Here is an 18485-nt window from a genome sequence, read left to right as displayed (position 1 = left end):
AACTCTTTGGGACCCCATGAACCGCAGCATGCCAGGCCTCCCTGTCCATCACCAACTCCTGGAGTTTACTCAAACTCATGTCCATTGAGTTGGTGATGCCATCCAACTATCTCATCCTCTGTTGTCCCCTTCTCCTCCCACCTTCAATCTTTCCCAGCATCAGGGTCTTTTCAAATGAGTCAATTCTTCACATCAGGTGGCCAAAGTATTGGAGTTTCAGCTTCAGCATCACTCCTTCCAATGAATATTAAGGACTGATTTCTTTTAGGATGGACTGGTTTTATCTTCTTGCAGTGCAAGGGACTCTCAAGAGTCTTCTCCAAGACCACAGTTTAAAGGCATCAATTCTTTGGCGCTCAGCTTTCTTTATAGTCCAACTCTCACATCCATACATGAGCGCTGGAAAAACCATAGCTTTGACTAGATGGACTTTTGCTGACAAAGTAATATCTCTGCTTTTTAATAAGCTGTCTAGGTTGGTCATAACTTTTCTTCCAAGGAGCAAGCGTCTTTTAATTTCATGGCTGCAGTGATCTTGGAGCCCAAAATAATAAAGTCTGTCACCGTTTCCATTGTTTCCCCATCTATTTGCCATGAAGTGATGGGACCAGATGCCATGATCTTAGTTTTCTGAATGTTGAGCTTTAAGCCAGCTTTTTCACTCTCCTCTTTCACTTTCATCAAGAGGCTCTTTAGTTCTTCACTTTCTGCCATAAGGGTGGTGTCATCTGCATATCTGAGGTTATTGATATTTCTCCAGGCAATCTTGATTCCATATTGTACTTCTTCCAGCCCAGCATTTCTCATGATGTACTCTGCATAGAAGTTAAATAAGCAGGATGACAATAATAGCCTTGATGTACCCCTCTCCCGATTTGAAACCAGTCTGTTGTTTCATGTCCAGTTCTAACTGTTGCTTCTTGACCTGCATACAGATTTCACAGGAGGCAGGACAGGTGGTCTGGTATTCCCATCTCTTGAAGAATTTTCCTCAGTTTGGTGTGATCCACACAGTCAAAGGCTTTGGCATAGTCGATAAATCAGAAGTAGATGTTTTTCTGGAACTCTCTTTGTTTCTTCAATGATCCAACGGATGTTGGCAATTTCATCTCTGATTCCTCTGCCTTTTCTAAATCCAGCTTGAACATCTGGAAGTTCACTGTTCACATACTGTTGAGGCCTGGCTTGAATTTTGAGCGTTATTTTACTTGTGTGAGAGATGAGTGCAATTGTGCGGTAGTGTGAGCATTCTTTGGCATTGCCTTTCTTTGGGATTGGAATGAAAACTGACCTTTTCCAGTCCTGTGGCAACTGCTGAGTTTTCCAAATTTGCTGGCATATTGAGTGCAGCACTTTCACAGCATCATCTTTCAGGATTTGAAATAGCTCAACTGGAATTCTATCACCTCCACTAGCTTTGTCCATAGTGATGCTTCCTAAGGCCCACTTGGCTTTGCATTCCAGGATGTCTGGCTCTGGGTGAGTGATCACACCATTGTGATTATCTGGGTCGTGAAGATGTTTTTTGTATAATTCTTCTGTGCTTTCTTGCCACCTCTTCTTGAAATGCATAGAAATATCAAATCACTTGTATAAGAAGAACTGACATAATGATGTAGATCATTTATTCTCCAAAAACATACAAACACATAAACAAACTCATTGAAAAAGAGCTTATATCTGTGGTTACCAGAGGTAGGGGTTGGGGAAGGGATTGGATGAAAGAAATCAAAAAGTACAAAATTCTGGTTATAAGGTAAATAAATGCTAGAGATATAATGTACAACATGATAAATGTAGTTAAAGCTACTCTATGCCAAATATGAAAGTTGTTAACAAAGAAAATCCCAAGGGATCGCATAACAAGAAAAAAATTTTTTCTATTTCTTTAATTTTGTATCTATAGGAGATAGATGTTCCCTAAACTTTCATGATTTATATAAGTCTAATCATTATGCAGGAAACCTTAAATTATACAGTGCTGTGTGTCAACTGTGTTGCAAAAGATTCCAACAAGTGAGTAGGATGAACCACTGACAGGCACAGACCTACACTGTGTCAGCGCCTAAGCCAGAAAAAAAGCAAAGAAATCAGTGTAGTCTCTAATGAAGTGTAAAACAGCTGAACACAAAAGAAAAGCCAACACATATTCTGCTGACGTGGGTTGCCATTTTCTTCTTCAGGGGATCTTCCCAACCCAGGGATCGAACTCAGGTCTCCCACATTGTAGGCAGATTCTTTAGTGTCTGAGTCACCAGGGAAGGCCAACACATGTCCCCTGGAAAGCGTATCACACCAGTCTGAGATCAGCAGTTGAAACCGGAAGGGCTCTGCTCATTCCCATACTAGGCGCAACAAGCAGCTTGCCCTGAGTACAAGGGAATTGCCGTAGTATGGGTCTTAGGGACTCTCAAAACTGATCATCCAGGATTCCCTTTCACAATGTGGCCCTACAATAAGGAGAAATTGCTAGGAGGAAATAAAAATCAAGACAGAGACAGTAGAGATAAAGAAGAGAACGTCCAGGTACAAGTGATAGCAAGCAACTGCATCAGAAAACAAGCGGCTGTGTGTGTGTGTGTGTGTGTGTGTGTGTGTGGTCTGTGTGTGTGTGGTCTGTGTGTTAACACTGCCTAAAAGGCGCAGAAGGTTATACTTTCTAAAGTTAACTTTTCTAGACTTCCACTCTAACTCCCTCCTTTCAACAGCTTAAGACAAACTAATTGGATTCCCGTGGATTTAAAAACAAATAGAAAACCGTTCTGTTGTTCCACAGCATTTAGTCAGAGTAAACCACATCAGTTAGCAAATGAGTTTGGCAAAAGTTTTCATCCTCCATTCTGAAACATTTTTATGAGAAAACTGAGACACTTTGAGACATTTATGCAAACAATATTCAATAATATTCGACGTGCATTTTTTTCTGCAAAGAAAGTATAATTCTCTCTGTTTTGAGCTTCAAATGAATATTTTGAAAACCTGTACTGAGAAAATGACTGAACGCATTATCTTTTATTCCCTAAAATGAAATAGCTTCTCCTATGCTAAGTATATACATAAACTATAAAATATCAGATGAAAGAGATGCTGGCTTTATTGGATGAGTGAAGTGATTTTTTTCATTGAAAACACATACTATTTTTTGTTTATCTGAAAACTGATAGCCCCTATTTATTACATTAATACTAGAAAAATCAAGGGTCTTTTTTTTTATAGTCAGACAACTGATTTAAATGTTGATTTCTTCAATGAATAAAATGTGGAAAATAACAACCATCTTTCAAGGTACTTGTTATGTTTAAAATAGGTAAGGTTGACATTATTTTAATCAAATGCCCTCCACTTTTTAAAGTAGGGAGCATGTAGAATCAGAGTTATTAGAATAATTCCACTCTTTGCTATTTCATTGAAATAACTGATTTTTCTGGATATTGTCTGTATAAGCCTCAATTCTTGTTTATTCGGGGATTTTTTTAATTAAAAAAATAATATTTTCCATGCTAAATTACACCTCAGAAAATTTACTCACCACCCACTGAGTCAGGCTTCTGTTCTCATCATGTTACTAAAATTAATTTCAAAGACATCATCAGTGACTTCTTTTAGCCATCCTCTCCTTTTCTTGGAATATTTTGGTGTCTATAGTGGGCTTTTCTCCTTGTCTTTTACCAAGCTTTCTGGTTACTCCTTTTAAGGTTTCTTTTCAGCATGTATTATACTGCCCTTCTTGTTAAAATGCTGATGTTCTTCAGGGTTCTAATAACATCATTTTTATGTCTCACTTTCCACACTAATTAGGAACATCCACTTTCAATTACTTTCTATAGAGTAATGACTGTAATCATTTTCTCAGCTCTGATTTGTAGCATTAACATCCTGCTGGACATCACTCCCCGGGCGCTCGATACGCTCAGCTTCCCATCCACACGACGAAGAGGCTGTGAGAAACTGACTCACAAGTTCCATATCAAAACAAATTCAGAACTGATTGTACTCAGTTATGCTTTTATTTCATCTTTCTTTGTTCCCAATATGTATTTAATTTGAGGATTAAAAGGCAGAGGATCTCAGCCTTCGGGGGAGGAAGAAATAAGTGGAATAGCTCTGAGCCATTTAACCAGCCTGGAGAAATAAATGAAAACCTTTATTCTTGACAACAGTGACTGAGGGTAAGTGGTATGAGTGGATGAGACCTTCTGTAGATTATCAAGAGTTTTAGATTCTGTTATAAATGCTGTAAAGAATGAACTCTAGAGACAAGTTGCTTGGGCTGAAATTCCTACCCCCTCGTTTCCTAATTGTGAGGTTTTGGGTAACTTAGATAAACTCTCTTTCCCTTAATTTTACAATAAGAATAGTAATAGTCCTCATCTCATAGAGGATTAAATGAATTAAAGCCTTAGAATGTCTGGCATGCAGTAATTTGTGTTTGATATTTTATTATTATTATTTTGGCTACACTGGGTGTTCATTGCTATGCATGGGATTTCTCTAGTTGTCGACAGCGGAGGCTACTCTTTGTTGCAATCTGCGGGCTTCTCATTGTGGTGGCTCCTCTTATTGTGGAGCACAGGCTCTAGGCGTGAGGGTTTCAGTACTTGCAGCACGTGGGCTCAGCAGCTGTGGCACACGGGCTTAGTCACTCCATGGCATGTGAGAATCCTCCCAGACCAGGGATTGAACTCGTGTCCCTTGTGTTAGCAGTCAGATTTGTAACCAGTGGACCACCAGGGAAGTCCTGGGCTTGATGTTTCTTATATCAACCTAGCTTCATGATGCTAACTTAAGGCAGCACAATCCAGAGAAAGGAACATCAGGGTGAGGATGAGCACTCTGGGGTCACCTCTGGCCTTGTCAGCATGGGCAAATCACAGTCTCTCTGGTTCTGCAATCAAATGAGGATTTAGCATGGATGATCCTAAATCCCCTTGTAGCTTTTTATTGCAGACAAAAAGTTATTTTTCCTGAAAATTGCTGCATGACACTTTCACATTAAATCATATGTCAGTCTAGTAGCCTGATTGAAAAATAAAGGACAAATACGAGCTATCATACTGTACCTTAAGGTTCTGATTGCTTATTAGAAAGAAGAGGAAAATGAAGAGTTATCATATCTCTAAGAATATAGAATTTCTTTTTATTTTATCCAAAAAGAAAGTTGGTGTCAAGTACTATTAAACCATCTATAAAAAAAGGAGACTACATTTTAGGCTCTGAGTCAACTGCATCCCAGATATAATCTGGTATTCTAAAAGTTACTGAGACAAGCCTGTCTACTGACTAATATTTTGGAGCAACTTCACTATAGCCATCAGTTACAGCAGTCTCTCTAAAGATAGTGGGCTTCCCTGAGGGGTCAGTGGTAAAGAATCTGCCTGCAATGCAAGAGCCACAGAAGACACAGGTCTGAACCCTGGGTTGGGAAGATTCTCCTGGAGGAGGGTATGGCAACCCACTCCAGTATTCTTGCCTGGAGAATCCCATGAACAGAGGAACCTGGCGAGCTACAATCCATGGGGTTGCAAAGAGTCGGACATGACTGAAGCAACTTGGCATGCACTCTAGAGATAGTAGTAAACTAGTTTAAAGGTGAAAAGACTATATGGAGCTTCCTTGGTGGCTCAAATTGTGTATATATATATACATATATATATATATATATATAAAATGAGAAAAAACTTTGATGTCATGAGTATGTTTTGGCAGAAAAAATTAAATGATAGAATGCATTTTATTCAACTAAGATGAATGTATTTTCCTGTTACATCAAAACATAAATGCACTCATTTTTAGAATTGCTTTTTAAAATTGTTCACAAGAAATGTAAGATTTTCCTAAATGAAAACAGAGTGGGCAGTAGTTTTAAATTTTAAAATGAAACATTGTTTTTAATTAGTAGAAATTACTTTATAATGTTGTGTTGGTTTCTGCCATACAACAATGCAAATCAGTCATATATATATATATATATATATATATATATCCCCTCCTTCTGGAGTCTCTTGCCCCTCCCCCCCATCCTAACCCTCTAAGTCATCACAGACAGCCACGCTGGGCTCCCTGTGTTACACAGAAACTTCCTACTATCTATTTTACACGTGATAGTGTATATAGGTCAATTCTACTTCCTCCATTTGTCCCACTCTCACCTTTTCCCACTGTGTCCACAAGTTCATTCTCTACTAAGTGCCAGGAGCCAGCACACGAGATCCCACCCATGACAAGGTCATGGGGAGAAAGCCTGACCGGCAAGGCGGATCAGGTTTTCAGGGATTCCGAAAAGCTGCCCCAAAGCTGCCCCCGGCGCTCACCTTAAAGATGGTATCTGTTCTTCTGATGCTTGCTTTAATAGATGACTCCCTAATTTCTATAACATAGGCAGAAGGCCTTCCCAGATTTCTTTCCAAAAAAGAATCAATTTAGAACTTTAATCTATAAGTTTTTTGGGTGGTGGTATTTTATGAGATTATTTAGGGTGAAAGGAGTGTTTTAATTTAAGCTCCTTTGCTGGTAGTTTGTTAGCCAAATGCATTTATGCCCTTGGTACTAATATGCATGATTGCTTATAATATTTTAATCATAAAATAGCATAAAGACTCTGATTATATAAAAGCCCTAATAGACATAGAGCATTTTTGAGGGGTGAAGGAGTTTTATTAGAAAATATAAGAAAAAATTATTATAAAAGTGTTTATTGAGTTGACGTTTGCTTGCTGTGTTTTGCTTGCTGTGTTTTGCTTGCTGTGTTTTTGCTTTTAATGTGCTAAGGTTGTGTTATAGAAACCACTGTTAATATAGTTAAAGATCTAGAGAAATAAGAACTTAGCCCTAGTGTGGTAACAATGAGATGGTTGTTAATTGTCAGCCAAGAGTGCTAGGCAGAAGCTGGCTCACCAAAGTCGTAGAGTCAGTGTGGGGTAAACTTCTTAGATAAACGCAACTGACAACTTCTGCAGAAGGATTAATTTTTGTGTTAACAAGGTTATACTTCTACTCTGTACTGTTGCCCTATGAGACTGCTACCTTTCAGTTAAGGTCACCATAGAAACAGAAAATAGGTTTACATTGACCTGACCTGCATAAAATGTTAATAGGCCCCAAGGCCAGAAGATAATGTACAAGACCCTCATAAACAAAGAAGTATGCAGAAAACACCCTGGTTTTGTGAAGGACAAGCTGACGTAATGTTAAACGATCTTCCCCTTAGAAATGTACTAACTTAGGGTATAAAAGCTATGGTAAAAAATAAAGGATTGCCAGACCCTGCCAGCTGCACCCCCAGTCTGGTCACTCTCTCTCTCTCTCTCTCTCTCTCTCCCTCTTTCTCTCTCTCTCCCTCGCAGACTTGGCCCTATCAAGGCTGGTCTCACGTGTCTTCTATCTCTCGCCGACGCCATTCATCCTGAGGGTACCCCCTGGATCCTGCTGGGGCTGGACCCCAGCAACTAAGTTCATTGGTACAATTTTTCTAGATTCCATATACATGTGTTAATATACAATACTTGTTTTTCTCTTTCTGACTTACTTCATATTGTATAAGAAGCTCTATGCTCATCCACTTCACTAGAACTGACCCAAATTCATTCCTTTTTATGGTTGAGTAACATTCAATTGCAATTCTGTACTGCATATTCTTTATCCATTTATCTACCAATGGACATCTAGGTTGCTTTTATGTCCTGGCTATTGTAAATATTGCTGCGGTGAACACTGGAGTACATGTGTCTTTTAGATTGTGGTTTTTCCAGTAGGTTTGCTAGGTCATATGGAAGATTTACGCCTAGTTTTTTAAGGACTCTCCATACTATTTTCCATAATGACTGTATCAGTTTACATTCTCACCAACCGTGCAGGAGGGTTCCTTTTTCTCCACATCCTCTCCAGCATTTATTGTTTGTAGATGTTTTGATGATGGCCATTCTGACTGGTGTGAAGTGATACCTCATTGTGGTTTTGATTTGCATTTGTCTAATAACGAGTGAGTGATGTTGAGCATCTTTTCATGTGCTTATTGGCTATCTGTATGTTTTCTTTGGTGAAATGTCTGTTTAGGTCTTCTGCCCAATTTTTGATTGGGCTGGTTGTTCTTCTGATATTGAGCTGTATGAGCTGCATATATATTAAAGTGAAATATTTTTAACAGAAGAAAAATTAAGCCTTATAAAACCTACTACAGGCCAGGCACCATTCTAAATGATACCCAAATATTAGCTTATTTATTTTATCCTCAATACACAGGATTCTCATCTTAAAAATGAGAAAGTTCAACTCTTAGAGTTTAAAAAACTTGGCTAAAGTCACTCTCAAAAGTGTGAAATCTGGGATAATACGTATTTTTAAAATAAGTTTTTCTCTAATTGTAAAGTAAAATATTTTTTAAAAGATAGAAAGTACTAAAAATATTACTAATAGAAATAGTAGCAGTAAGATATTAACCAGTCTTAGTATTAGCAAACAACCATAATGTCATGTTGCTAGATAACAAACAGAAAAAAAATGGCTTGCTTGGCTTTATTGATACAAAAAGAGACATGAAGTGAGAGTGTTTGGGAAGTACATTCACCAATCAGGAGAGCCTTTTGTTACAACCTGTAGAGCCTCTGTCATACCAGCCAGAGGAGCTTACAACCTGCAGAGTTGTAAAAGCAAGACAACACCTGGCATTGATATTTGTACACTACCATGTATAAAATAGACAGCTAGTGGAAAGCTGCCGTATAACACAGGGAGCTCAGCCTGGTGTTCTGTGACAACCTAGAGCAATGGGATGGGGTGGGTGGGTGAGAAGGAGGTTCAAGACAGAGGGGATATATATATATATTTACGACTGATTCACATTGCTGTATGTCAGAAACCAACACAACATTGTAAAACAATTATCCTCTAATTTAAAATTTTTTTTTAAAGATGAACTTAAAAAAAAAAAAGATAATGCCTGGGAGGTTTATCAACTCTGTCCAGCCACTCTTATAGATAGCTGGGTTCTTCAAATTATTTTTGTACAACATTTTTGCTCTTTATACAAACTCTACAATTTAGCCATTATTTAAAAAATATTTTGTAAAGGTTTTAAGTACTGTCCCATTGAACAAACTGACTCACTGTTTACAGCTATCCTATTAACTGATATTCTATTCAAGGTAAATGCATGAGTCTGTTGAATGTAAATTTTCTCCATGCTGTTTTATCTAAACTATAATTAAGGATCATATTCTAATTAGTAAAGGTTTATTTTTCTGAGTATCAATTCTAGGTGATACTAGAATTGTCTTAATTTGGAAGATTGTTTTCCATTGTCTCCTGTTTTCCATTGTTGATATTGGGAAGTTTACTGTAGGTCTGTTATTTCTTTGATATCATTGTTACTCTGTGGCTGCTTTCAGGAGTTACATTTGTCTTTGGTGTTTTGCAGTTGTACTCTCATGTGTTTATGTGAGGATTTATTTGTTTCCTGTATCAAAGAATTGGGGTTTTCTATTAAGTATGAAAAACTGTTAGGTGTTATCTCTGAAAATATTGTGCCTCTTCCATTTTCTTTATTTTCTTCCTGAGACTTACATATGTTATGTATTAATTTTTTAAATTCCATTCCCCATATCTTCTTACTCCTTTTTCATATGTTCCATAATTTATGCTTTTCATAATTTCCTCATTCTCTGGCAAGCTAGGTAATTATTGGGTTCCAAAATCATTGCAGATGGTGACTGTAGCCACTAAATTAAAAGATGCTTGCTCCTTGGAAGGAAAGCTGTGACACACCTAGACAGCATATTAAAAAACAGACATCACTTTGCCAGTGAAGGTCTATACAGTCAAAGCTATGGTTTTTCCAGTAATCATGTATGGATATGGGAGTTGGATCATAAAGAAGGTTGAGCGCTGAAGAATTGATGCTTTCAAATTGTGGTGCTAGAGAAGACTCTTGAGAGTCTCTTGGACTACAAGGAGATCAAACTAATCAATCCTAAAGGATATCAACTCTGAATATTCATTGGAAGGAATGATGCTGAAGCTGAAATTCCAATACTTTGGCCACCTGATGTAAAGAGTTGGAAAGACCCTGATGCTAGGAAAGACTGAAAGCAGAAGGAAAGGGTCAACGGAGGATGAGATGGTTGAATGGTATTACTGACTCAGTGGATATGAGTTTGAGCAAACTCCAGGATATAGTGAACAACAGGGAAGCCTGACATGCTGCAGTCCATGGGGTCACAAAAGGTCAGACACAGCTTAGCGACTGAACACAACAACAGATTGGAATATGATACATACTATTTTCCATTGTTGATATTGGGAATAACATTAAATTATTAAGAGATTCACTGAAAAAAGTTGTTTTCTCTTTTAGATTTGTCTTATTTCTCCTCCATCCATACTGTTGCAACAGTGCCTTCTCTTGAGAAGCACATTAAAATATTTTTGTTTTCATTACATTTTTCAAGAAGCAATGCTATATGCATTTCAATACACTTAAATCTCCATGTGTCCCTAGGTAGTCCATAAAACCAGCATAAAATTAAGATCCTAAAAGGACTTTAATAACTCTATAGCTGTGAATGGAACTTACAGTCAAAATTTAGTTAGGAAAATTTTTACTTAATCTACCAAAACACTCAAATATATAAATATTTTGTTGAATCTAAAAGAAAAAAACAGTGGTCTGAGCTATGGTGGTATTCTTCTGATAGGATGATCATGGAAAGTCTGCCTAATGGTTTTCTTTAAACTGAGACCTGAAATAAGAAAAGTTAGCTAGTTAGTGATGAGGAGGAGTTGTATACCAAGAATCTAGGATACTCTGCACAAAGGCTCTGAGGTAGAAATAATTCATTGAATTTTTGGAACTCAGTGAAGATGACTATGCTTACTGGGGCAAAGTAAATGAATGAAAGGAGGATTGGTGTGTTATGAGACTGGAGGTGAAGGCATGCATTCTGCTGAGTCCTCCAAGAAGCAGACACCAAGATGGAATTAAAGGTACAAGAGATTTGTTGGGAAAACATGAGTGACACTTGGGGAAATATGAAAGATAAGTGAGAGGCGCAAGAGTTGGCAGGGAGAAGCTTCAGGCCATGATGCAGGTCTGCCATCTAGAAAGGAGTCTGGGGAGATAAGACCAGGTAGAAAACAGTTCTCAGGAGTTTTCTGTCAGGTTGATGGAGTATCTTGGAGCCAAGCTTGCCCATCAGAGGATCCCATGTTTCAGGGAACAAATCTGAGTTAACACTTTGTCTACATTCAGTCCTTGGCTGGAGGCAGTGTAAAGAAAGATGGGTCTTAGTGAAAACGTGGTGGTAGATACAGACGGACAGCAGCTAGAGTTGCCGCACAGCTGCGCTCATTACAGCAAGTGGTCAGGGTGGTGCATTTTCATGGCCACCATGGTCCACTCTTGGCTAAATATTCTATATATAAGCTCATAGATAGTTTTGAATCTCTGGAATTGGTCTTGAGTGCTAACAGATTAAAGGGAGTAGATGGTTTCTGTATGGGTTGTCTTATTGTCAGCTCCTTTTATTAACACTGTTCCGTATTCTTCCCATCAAATATTTTTGTATACAGGAGGCTTTCACAATTTTTAGAAAATAAAGATTTCTCTCAGTTTTAGTACTTATTTGAAGCTGAGAGTAGTGGGATTATCTTTTTTTTTTAAATTATTTATTTTACTTTACAATATTGTATTGGTTTTGCCATACATTGACTTGAATCCTCCATGGCTGCACATGTGTTCCCCATCCTGAACACCCCCCCTCCCACCTCCCTCCCCATCCCATCCCTCTGGGTGATCCCAGTGCACCAGCTCTGAGCACCCTGTCTCATGCATCGAACCTGGATTGGCGATTTGTTTCATATATGATAATTTACAAGTTTCAATGCCATTCTCCCAAATCATCCCGCCCTTGCCCTCTCCCACAGAGTCCAAAAGACTGTTCAATACATCTGTGTCTCTTTTGCTGTCTCGCATACAGGGTTATCATTACCATCTTTCTAAATTCCATATATATGCGTTAGTATACTGCATTGGTGTTTTTCTTTCTGGCTTACTTCACTCTGTATAATAGGCTCCAGTTTCATCCACCTCATTAGAACTGATTCAAATGTGTTTTTCTAATGGCTGAGTAATATTCCATTGTGTATATGTACCACAGCTTTCTTACCCATTCATCTGCTGATGGACATCTAGGTTGCTTCCATGTCCTGGCTATTATAAACAGTGCTGCGATGAACATTGGGGTGCACGTGTCTCTTTCAATTCTGGTTTCCTCAGTGTGTATGCCCAGGAGTGGGATTGATTGCTGGGTCATATGGCAGTTCTCTTTCCAGTTTTTTAAGGAATCTCCACACTGTTCTCCATAGTGGCTGTGCTAGTTTGCATTCCCACCAACAGTGTAAGAGGGTTCCCTTTTCTCCACACCCTCTCCAGCATTTATTGCTTGTAGACTTTTGGATAGCAGCCATTCTGACTGGCATGAAGTGGTACCTCATTGTGATTTTGATTTGCATTTCTCTGATAATGAGTGATGTTGAGCATCTTTTCATGTGTTTGTTAGCCATCTGTATGTCTTCTTTGGAGAAATATCTGTTTAGTTCTTTGGCCCACCTTTTGATTGGGTTTTTTATTTTTCCGGAATTGAGCTGCAGGAGTTGCTTGTATATTTTTTGATATTAATTCTTTGTCCGTTGCTTCATTTGCTATTATTTTCCCCCATTCTGAAAGCTGTCTTTTCACCTTGCTTATAGTTTCCTTTGCAGTGCAGAAGCCTTTAATTTTAATTAGGTCCCATTTGTTTATATTTGCTTTTATTTGCAATATTCTGGGAGGCAGGTCATAGAGGATCCTGCTGTGGTTTATGTCGGAGAGTGTTTTGCCTATGTTTTCCTCTAGGAGTTTTATAGTTTCTGGTCTTACATTTAGATCTTTAATCCATTTTGAGTTTATTTTTGTGTATGGTGTTAAAAAGTGTTCTAATTTCATTCTTTTACAAGTGGTTGCCCAGTTTTCCCAGCACCACTTGTTAAAGAGATTGTCTTTTCTCCATTGTATATTCTTGTCTCCTTTGTCAAAGATAAGGTGTCCATAGGTATGTGGATTTATCTCTGGGCTTTCTATTTTGTTCCATTGATCTATATTTCTGTCTTTGTGCCAGTACCATACTGTCTTGATGACTGTGGCTTTGTAGTAGAGCCTGAAGTCATGCAGGTTGATTCCTCCAGTTCCACTCTTCTTTCTCAAGATTGCTTTGGCTATTTGAGGTTTTTGTATTTCCATACAAATTGTGAAATTATTTGTTCTAGTTCTCTGAAAAATACAATTGGTAGCTTGATGGGGATTGCATTGAATCTATAGATCGCTTTGGGTGGTACACTCATTTTCACTATATTGCTTCTTCTGATCCATGAACAAGGTATATTTCTCCATCTATTTGTGTCCTCTTTGATTTTTTTCACCAGTGTTTTATAGTTTTCTACATACAGGTCTTTTGTTTCTTTAGGTAGATATATTCCTAAGTATTTTATTCTTTTTCATTGCAATGGTGAATGGAATTGTTTCCTTAATTTCTCTTTCTGTTTTCTCATTGTTAGTGTGTAAGATTGCAAGGGACTTCTGTGTGTTAATTTTATATCCTGCAAATTTACTATATTCATTGATTAGCTCTAGTAATTTTCTGGTGGAGTCTTTAAGGTTTTCTATGTAGAGGATCATGTCATCTGCAAACAGTGAAAGTTTTACATCTTCTTTTCCAATCTGGATTCCTTTTATTTCCTTTTCTGCTCTGATTGCTGTGGCCAAAACTTCCAAAACTATGTTGAATAGTAATGGTGAGAGCGGGCACCCTTGTCTTGTTCCTGACTTTAGGGGAAATGCTTTTAGTTTTTCACCATTGATGATAATGTTTGCTGTGGGTTTGTCATATATAACTTTTATTATGTTGAAGTATGTTTCTTCTATTCCTGCTTTCTAGAGGGTTTTTATCATAAATGGATGTTGAATTTTTTCAAAGGTTTTCTCGCATCTATTGAGATAATCATACGGCTTTTATTTTTCAATTTGTTACTGTGGTGTATTACATTGATTGATTTTTGGATATTGAAGAATCCTTGCATCCCTGGGATAAAGCCCACTTGGTCATGATGTATCATTTTTTTTAATATGTTGTTGGATTCTGTTTGCTAGAATTTTGTTAAGGATTTTTGCATCTATGTTCATCAGTGATATTGGCCTGTAGTTTTCTTTTTTTGTGTGGCATCTTTGTCTGGTTTTGGTATTAGGGTGATGGTGGCCTCATAGAATGAGTTTGGAAGTTTACCTTCCTCTGCAATTTTCTGGAAGAGCTTGAGTAGGATAGGTGTTAGTTCTCTAAATTTTTGGTAGAATTCAGCAGTGAAGCCGTCTGGTCCTGGGCTTTTGTTTGTTGGAAGACTTCTGATTACAGTTTCGATTTCTGTGCTTATGATGGGTCTGTTAAGATCTTCTATTTCTTCCTGGTTCAGTTTTGGAAAGTTATAATTTTCTAAGAATTTGTCCATTTCTCCCAAGTTGTCCATTTTATTTGCATATAGTTGCTGATAATAGTCTCTTATGATCCTTTGTATTTCTGTGTTGTCTGTTGTGATCTCTCCATTTTCATTTCTAATTTTGTTGATTTGATTTTTCTCCCATTGTTTCTTGATGAGTCTGGCTAATGGTTTGTCAATTTTATTTATCTTCTCAAAGAACCAGCTTTTGGTTTTGTTGATTTTTGCTAAATCTCTAGCATCTTTGACCTGAAGGGATTTTGTGAGTATTGTATATAAGCAGTAAATATTAAATAGCATTTTGAGATTTCCTAAAATACTCTATGTAGTTGTCCCCATGATACTGATTAAGGAACAAATAGGAAAAGTAACTGGTTTAAAACATTCTAGGTAATGAGAAAAATTGTCTGGCTTTCATCTTTTTAGCTAGCTTGTAGGGACAAGCGTACTATTTTAATTATTAGTGAAATGAGTTTTACACTGATGAGAGTTAAAACAAAGTTTTTAGAGCCATAGAGGGAAATAATTGAGTCTCCTAAACCCAGTGTTATTATAAACCTGTTTATTTTCACTGAAATGAGCAACTTCATAAACACTTTTTTATAAACTTCCACACTTAAGATGGTAAAATTTTTCTCAAAAGTTTATATGAAATATCATAGACTCAGTCATGAATAAAATTGAAGTTGTAATCTCAGCCTGAAACTACCTCAATATCTCTTTTACAGGCATTTTTGGAAATATACTGCATTTAGTAAAACAAAATATTTTACTTAACCCACATATGGACATACCTGGGAACAAGCAGAGTTGTCTAGAAGTGACCCCAGGAGTTTACACTGAACAATGAACCAGGAGGAAAGTTTGATGAGTCAAAATAAAATTCATTTTAAAGTTACTGATTTTGACTGTCAAGTCAATGAACATGAAAGCAAAAATCATGGAAATTGGAAACGGGCTCATTATTGGACATTGCCTAGAATTATATACAGGTACATTTTTTTTCATATTATTGAAGATTACAAGTGAAATAAATTACAATGTTATGACAGTTATACAGAACATTACACTTCCCTGGAAGGACTTTATGTTCTAAGAAAGGTGGCTTATACCATGTGATTATAAATTGAACACTGATTCATTAGCTACAAAGTTCTTGGCTTTCATATCTTTCCTTACCAGTTTTTGACATTTTTGTAATATCTTAGCTATGTTCTTCTTTGGGAGAAATACAGTAGATCTATAAATAGCTCTATAGACATTTTGACATACTAATAGTACTGTTCCAGCTTGTACTGCTTGCCACACGACAGGCCAATAAATCGAGACAAGTTTTTAGGGCAATGAATAGCAACTATATTTGGAGAGCCAGCCGACTGAGGAAATGGTGGTCTAATGTCCCATATAACCATCTTACCTGAGTTAGAATTCAGACTTCTTTTATATTAAAAGGGGAGGGTATGTGGTTGTTTTGCTGTAACCTTCTTGGTATCAGACTCCCTTGTTCTTGCAGCTGTCCTTGTCCTTCAGGTGATGATGTTCCTGTAAACTTTTAATAAGACAAGTGTTATTCTTGTTCTGCAACTTTTTATCCCTATATGAATGGAAAAGTGTTACATCTTTAAAGGTCAGAGTCTTAAGAAAGGGCTATCTTGTATATTTCAGGCTATAGACAACATTCTTAATTTGTAGCAAAAGCAATAGAATACAAAGGTTAAAGTAAAAGAAGTAGATCCAATATGGAGTCTTGTTCTTCTCTACTATAGTATCTTTAAAATTAGATTTCAAGATGAACACTGGATTCAATGTTATAGTTCTAACACTACAAAACAGTTGTCTTTTTTAGCAGAAGGTCAAAGCTTGTTGTACCTTAAATCATGCGAAATGGATTTATTCAGTTTACATATCAAAGTTCCAAGTTGGCCACTGATAGAAGAGGGCCAACTAAGATTTTAGACTTTTAAAGGAAACATTATTGATCTCTGCTGTTCTTTAATTCTGCAGTTGCTATATATAGCTGGCTATTTTAATCAGCACTGCAATTAGCAACACAATTCAGAAACTTACCTCATTCATATTTTCATAAAAGGGAATTTGACCTTCATAGGAAATAGAAATGTGAATGTCAGTAAAGATTAAATCTGGATGATGGACGTGTGGGATAGTAGTCTCTCTAGCAGACAGAGGTTCCCACTACGAGATGGAGCAAGAAAGATGCATCCTTTTCACAACGGGATCATGTAGCTGTCTTCTCAATTCAGCATTTGATAGAAATGCATGGTGGGTGAGGAAAGCGTGGTCCTGATATCCAGGCAGACATGTTCCAGGAATGTTGGAGCTTGCCTTTATTATTTTCTTCCCCATTTCTGCCTGATGGTGAGATAAAAGCAGGAGATTCCACATGCGGGAGAGTAACTAAGCCTATGTGCCTGCAACTACTGTGCCTGCACTTCAGAGCCCACGTGCAAGCCACGACTTCCGAGCCGTGTGCTGCACGGGCTGCTGAAGCCCTCAGGCCTGGGGCTGTGCGACGAAAGAGGCCACCACAACCAGAGGCCCGTGCGCCGCAACAGAGTGGTCCCCCCAACTCCTGTAGCTCGCTAAAACTAGAGAAGGCCTGCAGAAAGCATCGAAGACCCATTGCAGTCAAAAATAAATAAATAAATAAAGAGTGAAGGAGGACAAAAATAAGCAAGCTTGTGCTTTTCTAAACAAACCAACACACCAAAATAAAAAAAAGAAGAAGAGAAAATCACCCTTGCTTGAGGTTTATTTATCTAAATTACTCATTTATTTTATCCTACCTTGATCAGATAACATTTTTGGAAGAATTTCAGTGATGGAAGAAATTTCATTTTATTTTTAATGAAGTTTTAATTACTTTCCCAAATTGGGAAATGGCTTCCTTTTCCATTTTTACTTACATTTCCAAAGTATATGGCTTGCTTTTTTTTCCCTGAAGTGCCAAGAAGATGCAGAGAAAATCTTAATTTTAACTCAAAATTCAGATCAGAAGCAGCTGGGTTTCCAACATAGAACATGCATAGTAATATCATTATTTAGAAATACTGAATGCTACTTCCCTCTCAGTTTTTTTATAAGCAAAGCTTTAAGTCAGTCTATATCCAAGAAAAGTTATCAATGGCTTTCAGACTACAGAAGGCTGAATTTTATGAGATATCAAAGTAGTAAAATTTTCAAATTTGACAGTACCATATAAACAGCAGTATATTTATATTTTATAAGCAAAATCCAAAATAAAATAAGCTCAGTTTCTCATTATGCTCCCCCCCCCCAAAATAATATAGGGAATATTAAGTTTTATTTTGAACTGGCCAAGAGATTGAAGTATTTAGAAGAGTGGCATGGTCTGATTTACATCAATACCTTACAAAAAATTTAACTGATGAGGGGTCAATATTAAGCATCTATTAGAGATTTGACACATCATATACCTAACAAATTATTTGCCTAAAAGTGAAAAACCAATAAATCAAAATCCCCTAAGAGCCTCAAAGCTAATTTTTAGTCTTGGTTTATTCATGGTTACCTCCTATTCTAATTTTGTGAGTAGAGATATGCTAAAAGGATGAGTGATATCACGGTTAATTATAAGAACGGCAGTTTTTATCAAGGACTCTCATTATTAAACTGTTCATTTTAATAAATAAAATTATTTAAAGAATCACTAAATCAGATAATATTTATAAAAGAAGCTGTGTGTTTAAAGACACATCACAGAAAGAATTGCCTGATCAACAAAGTATAAAACAAAAAGAAGATAAGAGTGCTGCAAATGAGAAAAGTTTGTAGTCTGTTCAGAAAACACAATAAATGGTTATTAGGCAAAAGCATACCTAAAATACCTAGGAGACAACAAAGGCATACTTGGTAGGACTATTTTAAATACCATGTCATTAGAAACATATATTTTCTTCCTGTCATTCTCTGTATTATCTATTCAAATT

The sequence above is a fragment of the Cervus canadensis genome, chromosome 24 (assembly GCF_019320065.1).
Source record: "Cervus canadensis isolate Bull #8, Minnesota chromosome 24, ASM1932006v1, whole genome shotgun sequence".
In the NCBI taxonomy this organism is placed as follows: Eukaryota; Metazoa; Chordata; class Mammalia; order Artiodactyla; family Cervidae; genus Cervus; species Cervus canadensis.
This window is presented reverse-complemented; position numbering follows the sequence as displayed.